We start from the raw sequence: 7,553 nt of genomic DNA, 5'->3' as shown, positions 1-7,553 counted from the left end.
AGAAAGATTAAACTTCCCCTAAATTTTTTTAGAGAATTTGTCGTCAATCGCAAAAGAATTGCTTGCATCTTTGGTTTTTTAACATTCATTGCACCCACATGGGTTTTTTTTTTTTTTTTGGATGATTACGAGTTTTTTCTTTTTGAGAAAAAATCTACGAGTTGTATTACCTCTTGCATTTCTATCGATTCAGTGTATTTCTTTTTCTATTTTTTATTTTTAAAAAGTGATAGCAATATACCCACCCATCACCTAACAAATTCATTTAGCATGATATACCTAAGGATGTCAATGGGTACCCATAAGTACGGATAGTATGATACCCGTGCCCGCCCCGTTGGATAAATATCATACCTGTGCCCGTCCCGTACCCTCGTGGGTACCCATTATGCGGGTACCCGCGGGTATTGAAGTATCCATGGGTACCCATGAATTTTTGAATTTATTTATTTTTTTGTACAAATAACAACTTTTTTTTAATTACCAAAAAACTTCAACTTTTAAACATCCATACATAATCCATTCAAAATTTCATAAATCATATATAATCCATAGAAAATTCATAAATCACTAGAACCATGACCTGTGCTGACGCACGGGTGTTATTTTCATGTAGAATAAGTAATAATAAATTTAACAATACGCTGTAAAACATAAAGAGTACAAAATTTATGATACATTCCAAGAGGATGTTCATGAAAGTGATGTCTTTAGGATCCTTCTTAGATGGTATACACCATACATGAGCGACGCACACTTTCATCTTGAGATATCTTTTCCGACCAGTTACAGCCAAAAGGTTTGTGTAAGCGTTGGCCATAGCTGCAGCAGACAAAAGCAATATACTATTTCTTAATCTATGGAATGTTGCAATTGAGAATTCAGAAACAAAAGTTATTACTTATAGGAAATCAGCCACAACAATCACGTAAAAATGAGGAGCAGCCAATAAATATAGGTTTCCTGAATTTGTAATGTTGACTTTGCATAATCAATGAAAATTGAAGGTGGCAGCATCAGTGGCGCATCGGAAGGGGAATGTGGAGTGCGTTATTTCATGAAACAAATTTCGATGCACACAATGAAAATGTGTTATAGTGGCTTACAAAATATCTCTTATGGTGGGAGAATTATTTCAAACGATAAATTAATGAAAAATTAGGTACGTTGGAAATTTTCTCAAGAATTATGTTTGGATTAAATACGTTGAGTTAAACGGTAATTCCATTTAAATCATGGTCCCATTGGAAAAAAAAAAATCATGGTCCCATTGGAAAAAAAAATTGTGTTACAGTGCGAAGCCAATAATTCTTACGGCGGTATATTTATTTTGAACGTTAACCATTATGAAAAATTACTTGCTCTTAAATTTAATTTGAACACGGTGCGGTTTTTTTTTATTATGCAATCTTGTGGCCTTTTTTTTCTCTAAAATTTTTTTCAACCGTGTGGTTTTAATACTATTTAATGTACAATTGATTGGTTCTAATACTAAAGAAATTGTGTTATAATGCTAATAAATATACAATTGATTGTATGTTATTTTATTTCCATTATACAATTTTCCGTGTTATTTATTCACATTTCAAATTTGGGATGACAATTAATATGCAATCGTGTGTTATTCTATTTCAAAAATTAAATTAATATGCAACTGTCTTATAAATGGAAGTTTTCAACCGTGTGTTTTTATAGCTAATAAATATACAGTTGATTGTGTGTTATTTTATTTCCATTGTACAATTTTGTACGTAATTCACGGGTCTAATTTTCAAGTTCGTGTTTTTTTTCTTCGTTTTAATGGTATCGTGTGCTATACTATTTTCAATGTACCTAATTCACATTTTAAATCTGGAATGACAATTAATATGCAATCGTGTATTATTTTTATAGACTAAAATTAAAATAATATGCAATCGTGTTATAAATGACAGTTAAAATTTCCTGCAATGAAATAAAATAATATGCAATCGTGTTATAATGGTGTGTATTAAGGGTGAGGATGTCAAACCTACACATAAATGTGTTATTATAGTCTGTATTAAGGGTGAGGAGGTCAAACCTACACATAAATGCTTGAGAAAGAGCGGGAAAAATCTAGGTTAGTTTTAGGGTTAGGGTTAACTTGACCTGACAAGCTTTAGTAAGTAAGATACATAATTCATAGAAAATTCACGATTCTTACATAATACATAGGATGTGTTTTATGATGTGAATGAAGTGGAAACCGTGAACTTAATAAGATGAATTAAAAAAATTAAAAATAAAAATAAATTATTAATGAGAACGGTAAAATTTTCTTCAATAAGGTAACAACTTTAAATAATAAGATAAGATATATAATGATATTTTAGTAATTTACTTAATTTATTATCGGGTATGGGTACCCGTGGGTATGGATACAATCAAATCTGTGTCCGTATCCATATAATAATGGGTAGTCAAATACCCATTTATTATACTCGTGGATACCCGTTTAGCTACCCGCCCCGTGCCTGTGATGGATTTTACCCATGGGTATCCGTGGTCATGAGTATTTTTTCCACCTCTAGATATTCCTACCAAAATATTATAGTTACAAACAAAGGAATGAATGTATGTTAAAAACCTTAACGAATTAAGGTGACCTAGTTATTATTATTTTTAAACCAAAAAGAGAGCAAAAACATCATGTAATAAACCAAGACATTCCAAGTATGTCTGTATCTTTTGGCCTCCACCTATTATTTAGAGCACTCTAGAAAGATTATAAAATAAAAAGACAAGAAATATACAATATCATATTTCAATTCTAATTTATAATAATACATTGAAATATGTGGAAAATTAATGTATACTGATAGTTTAAATTAATGAAAACGTTAACAAATTTATAATTAAATTCAAAGTACAAAATTTAATATAATAATATTATAAATAAATAATATTATTCATATTTACTTAAGTAGGTCAGTTTGATAGGCCTAAGATACTTTTTTTATGACTCAACATAATAGACTTCTAAAAAAGTCCAAGTTTTTTCTATTTAAGAAAAAAAAAATGGTCTAATTTGATTTGTCATAGGCTAGACCGTAAACTTTTGTATGTCGATCTCGCATATTCTCATCCCTAGACCCAAACATAAATTGTAAGACGATATCACAGTTTCCTCCAAGATCCATTGGACCATATGCTATCATGCTTTCACTATCTGACCACCGATCATTTATATCTGCACTTGTTGAGCAAGTGACTCAAAATTAGTGTGCTGGAAGTTTGAAATCGTGACACGATTTTGGCACCGTGACACGATTTTCAAGTCAGAATATGAGTGTGTTTCTGAAAGCCAAATTGTGACACAATTTGAGAAATCGTGACCCGATTTTCGGATAATGTTGTAGCATTGTACTATGTACAAGACTTATCGTGACGCGATTTTGACAATCGTGATACAATTTTGACAGGTTATGGGCACTATATAAGCATTCATTGTTCATTTTTTAAGGAGATTTCAAGAGAGAAAAAATTGAGAAATCAAAGGGGGTAACTTTAGGGTTGAGGGTCTTTGATGAGGTTCTCTTAGGTTGGGAAACATTTGTAAACACCTTGGGTGAGTGAAAATCATTGAGTGTCTTGTTCATTGGAGAGATTGGGAAAAAGGTAGAAATTAAAGGTTTGTTCTTTGTGAGCTTGTTGAAGCTAATTTCTTGTAACCCTTTTATATCTCTTTGTAAAGAACTCATTGACAGTTGTTTGGAGAGATCAATCTCTCCCCTAGAGTAGATCAATTTGGACTGAACTGGATAAACATTTCTTGGTGTGTTTGTTTCTCTTCTCTCTTTATATTTTTCTTGTGGTTTTGTGTTTTTCACTTGATTCCTAGATTAGATCTAAGTTTGTTGTTGTTGTGGCTTGAGATTACCTTGATATTAGTTACTACTTTCCTTTGCTCTACACAGTTGTGAGGGGTGTGTTGAGAGTCTCACGTCAGGTGAGAGATGACTTGAAGATATATTTATAAGTGAGTGACAATACTCGCCTTACAAACTTGTGTGGGATTTTGTTAGTAGCATCAACCACAAATTCTAAGAATTAATATCTTTAATTATCTAAAATCAAAAATTATTAAGAGTTACTGTATTAAAAAAATTTATTTAGACAAATCAAAAAACTATTAACATTTTTTTATATGGTAACAAAATACGCACAAAGTAAATTATGTAAAATTATACGCATAGTCTATTTAAGAATGGAAGAAGTATATACTAATCCTACACATAAAAAAACATCATGAAGGAACTTGTTATTCGAGCCATGGAGACAAAGTTGTCCCTACGACATTGGAATATGAATGCAAAAGAGGAATACCACATAACACATTCTTGCGTGTTGTGTTATTTGGTCTCCTTTACATGGATGTCACACGGTTTATCATGAGGCTGCAAAATTAGCTTCAAACCCTGTCAATGTTAAATCAATTTTTAAATTATTTCAATAGTTTATTGAAAAGAAATTATTATAAATAACGGTGGTGATAATTTTTAATAGTAAGTGAGGTATAATTTCTTTTGTAGTATAAAAGAGAGTCTGAGGCCTACAATACAATTTTATTATATAAGATTTTTTTTCTGCATATAATGATGATAAGTTGATAACTTTTTGTTCGTAAATTCTATCAAAAAATATTTTTCTTATTGGTAGATGTAAAACAAGAGTTTTAGTCTTTTTCTTTTACAAGGTACCTTACCATTGATCTGATCCTAATGATAATACTAATGAGTATTTTATAACTTTAGCATATAAATGGTAAGGTACCTTGTAAAAGAAAAAGACTAAAACTCTTGTTTTACATCTACCAATAAGAAAAATATTTTTTGATAGAATTTATGAACAAAATACTCATTAGTATTAAGGAGAATGTTAACCAGTGCCCCCAGGGCATTGGTTAAGCACCAAATGAAGTAAGTTTTTATTAAAAAGTAATGTAATTATTACTTGATAAAAAATGACAGCTTATATTTCCAAGACATAAATTCTATTTATAGATTCTTTAACCAGCGCCGCGGAGGCACTAGTTTTTTTAATGATGAAAAGAAAATTGATAAAAAAATAATTAAATATTTTAAAGATAATATCTTCATGTGAGTGTGTCCAAAGACTATATATTTGGTCTTGTGACCATGGAAGAATAACTCATTGTTATCATCGTTGGAGATGATTATATTTTGAAATAAGAGATGCAATTAAATAATAATAAAATAATATTGGGATTTACAAATAAATAGATATAGTAGTTAATTTCAATTTCAATTATAAGTTCAGAGCTTTTTTTTCTTTTATGATCAAGTAGTCTAATATTTAAAATTTCACCACAAAGATAAATAAATGGGGACTTTTGGAGCACGATCCCTGCATATTGTAATACATTGTTTCTACAAGTTATGCTTACAATAACAACCGCGGTCCTAAGATTTTGGGTACCATGGACAAATCAATAAAGTTGTATCTTTTAAATTATTTTAATGTCTTTCTTCTTACATTTTTTTTGTTGTAAAAGATTCATTCATATCCAAGGTTCTCCAAAAAACATATTTTTAATAAAATTAATCAAAGAGAGAGTTAAAAAGAAATGGTGCTCTGGACCGTCGTCCACCTTAGAGCCACTGCTGGGAACACCAATTCAAACATTCTCTTTTTTGAGAGGAGTTCAACCATTTTTTTAAGCTGATGTCTCTGACATGATGCTTACATTTATTTACGTATTTGCATGGACTTGTATACTTTTGTTACGTACTTATCTCCACTCTCCAGTCAAGAAAAAAAAGTTTCGCACTTTCTTTTTCAGTTTTTTTTTTCTTCGTGTAGTTTACGCTTCTTTTATAATATGCGTATATACTTTTAAGTATGCAATCAACGTTTCTTTCCTTTTTTTTTTTTTTTTAAGTATTCAACGTTGTTTTCAAAACTAGATTAATGATATGATTATTGTCGATTGCACGTATGTGCCTTAAATTTGATTGTAATGACAATGCAGGGCCTATTGGGGGTATGGGTGGTTTTACGATAGAGACTTTCCATAAAAGCACAAATGCCAAACACATAAAAGATGATGGTGAGAGACACATCAAATTAAGTACCTCTAAGAGAGAGCATCTGATGGAGCTAGGAATAAGAGAGTCCTAAAGGGTAAATATAATGGTAGGGTTGGTCTCCACAACAAAGGGGTGGGATATTGATTGTCAATAAATGCTTTAGTTACTGATTGCTGTTTCATATATTAATTGCTATCCTTGGTGTCACAAACAAATTAGCAACCCACCCACGTGCATCACAGTCTCGCACAACATATGCATAGTATATTTGAAGTTTAAGATGAATTTTAACATGAGATATTTTTTGAAGTTCATAAATAATCTTCCTATCCTAAGTTTGTCAAGTTTTGTTCTTATATTTAAAAAATCAATAATTTTTATGCACCGTTTATTTTATAACCCACCCAACTGCATTTCTGTTAGGCCAACACATATCGAAGTTTAAGATGAGACATTTTTTAAAGTTCATAATATTCCTATTTCTTTAATGGCTAAATTTGTCATTTTTTTCTTATATTTTAAAAAAGATTAATTAGTAAGCTCTTAAATTAATAATCGATTTTGTTTGACATTTTTTTAATTGATTATAAGATATATTAAATTAGTTCTTAAAATATTTACATGACATGATTTGATCAAATGTATGTATGTATATAAAATACTTTATCCGATCATTGTATTCAAATTAAAAAGGAAGTCTTGAATGATCATAAATATTTGAGCACATCATTTAGACAAATACTCCAAAAGTATAATAATAGACACTTCCATTTTTTTTTGGAAATTTAGAGGATCTCAACTCATCAATTATTTAATTTTTTTTTCTCTTCCTATTTTTTTTTCAAATGTGTATATGTCTAATGAAGCGTCCAAAGTGACCAAGCATGTATGTATTTTTCCCAAATTACAATACAGAGAGTGAGAGTGAGAGATCGAGTAGTCAAATGAAAATAGTTGAAAGGTCGTTTCAGATCACAAACTACAGTTTATCCACCAGAAAGAAGGGTGGTGAATGTAATGTAACGTATAGTATTCATATCAGTATATGTTACCAATCACCCCAACCAACACAACTTGGCTCCACACACACACACACACTCAGTTTTCATTCATTTCTTCATATTTCACTTTTTGCCCATCTCTCTCTTATAAAGCTGCAAACGAGATCTATCCACTTCATCATAGTAGTATAGTGTAGTATAGTATCCCCTTCTCACACACCTTTGCAAATCTGGGACCATTATCAATATGATATCATCCATCCTACCTATATATCTTTTGAGATCCTCTTTCTTTTGTAATACTATGTACGTATTTTTCTTTTTTTCTCTTCAAAAAGCTAATCATTTGCTTTGAATTTTTCAAGCTAGGGTGAATCTTAAATGCCAGTACATGTTTCATCTATCATCCTAGCTTAGCTTCTCCACTATCCATAACAAATTAAAGGGCATCATATATATATATATATATATTTGCAAAAAG

The sequence above is a fragment of the Medicago sativa genome, chromosome 7, assembly GCF_051527215.1.
Source record: "Medicago sativa cultivar Bolivia chromosome 7, Bolivia_mono, whole genome shotgun sequence".
In the NCBI taxonomy this organism is placed as follows: Eukaryota; Viridiplantae; Streptophyta; class Magnoliopsida; order Fabales; family Fabaceae; genus Medicago; species Medicago sativa.
The sequence above is the reverse complement of the archived record's forward strand: the minus strand, read 5'-3'. Positions refer to the sequence as shown.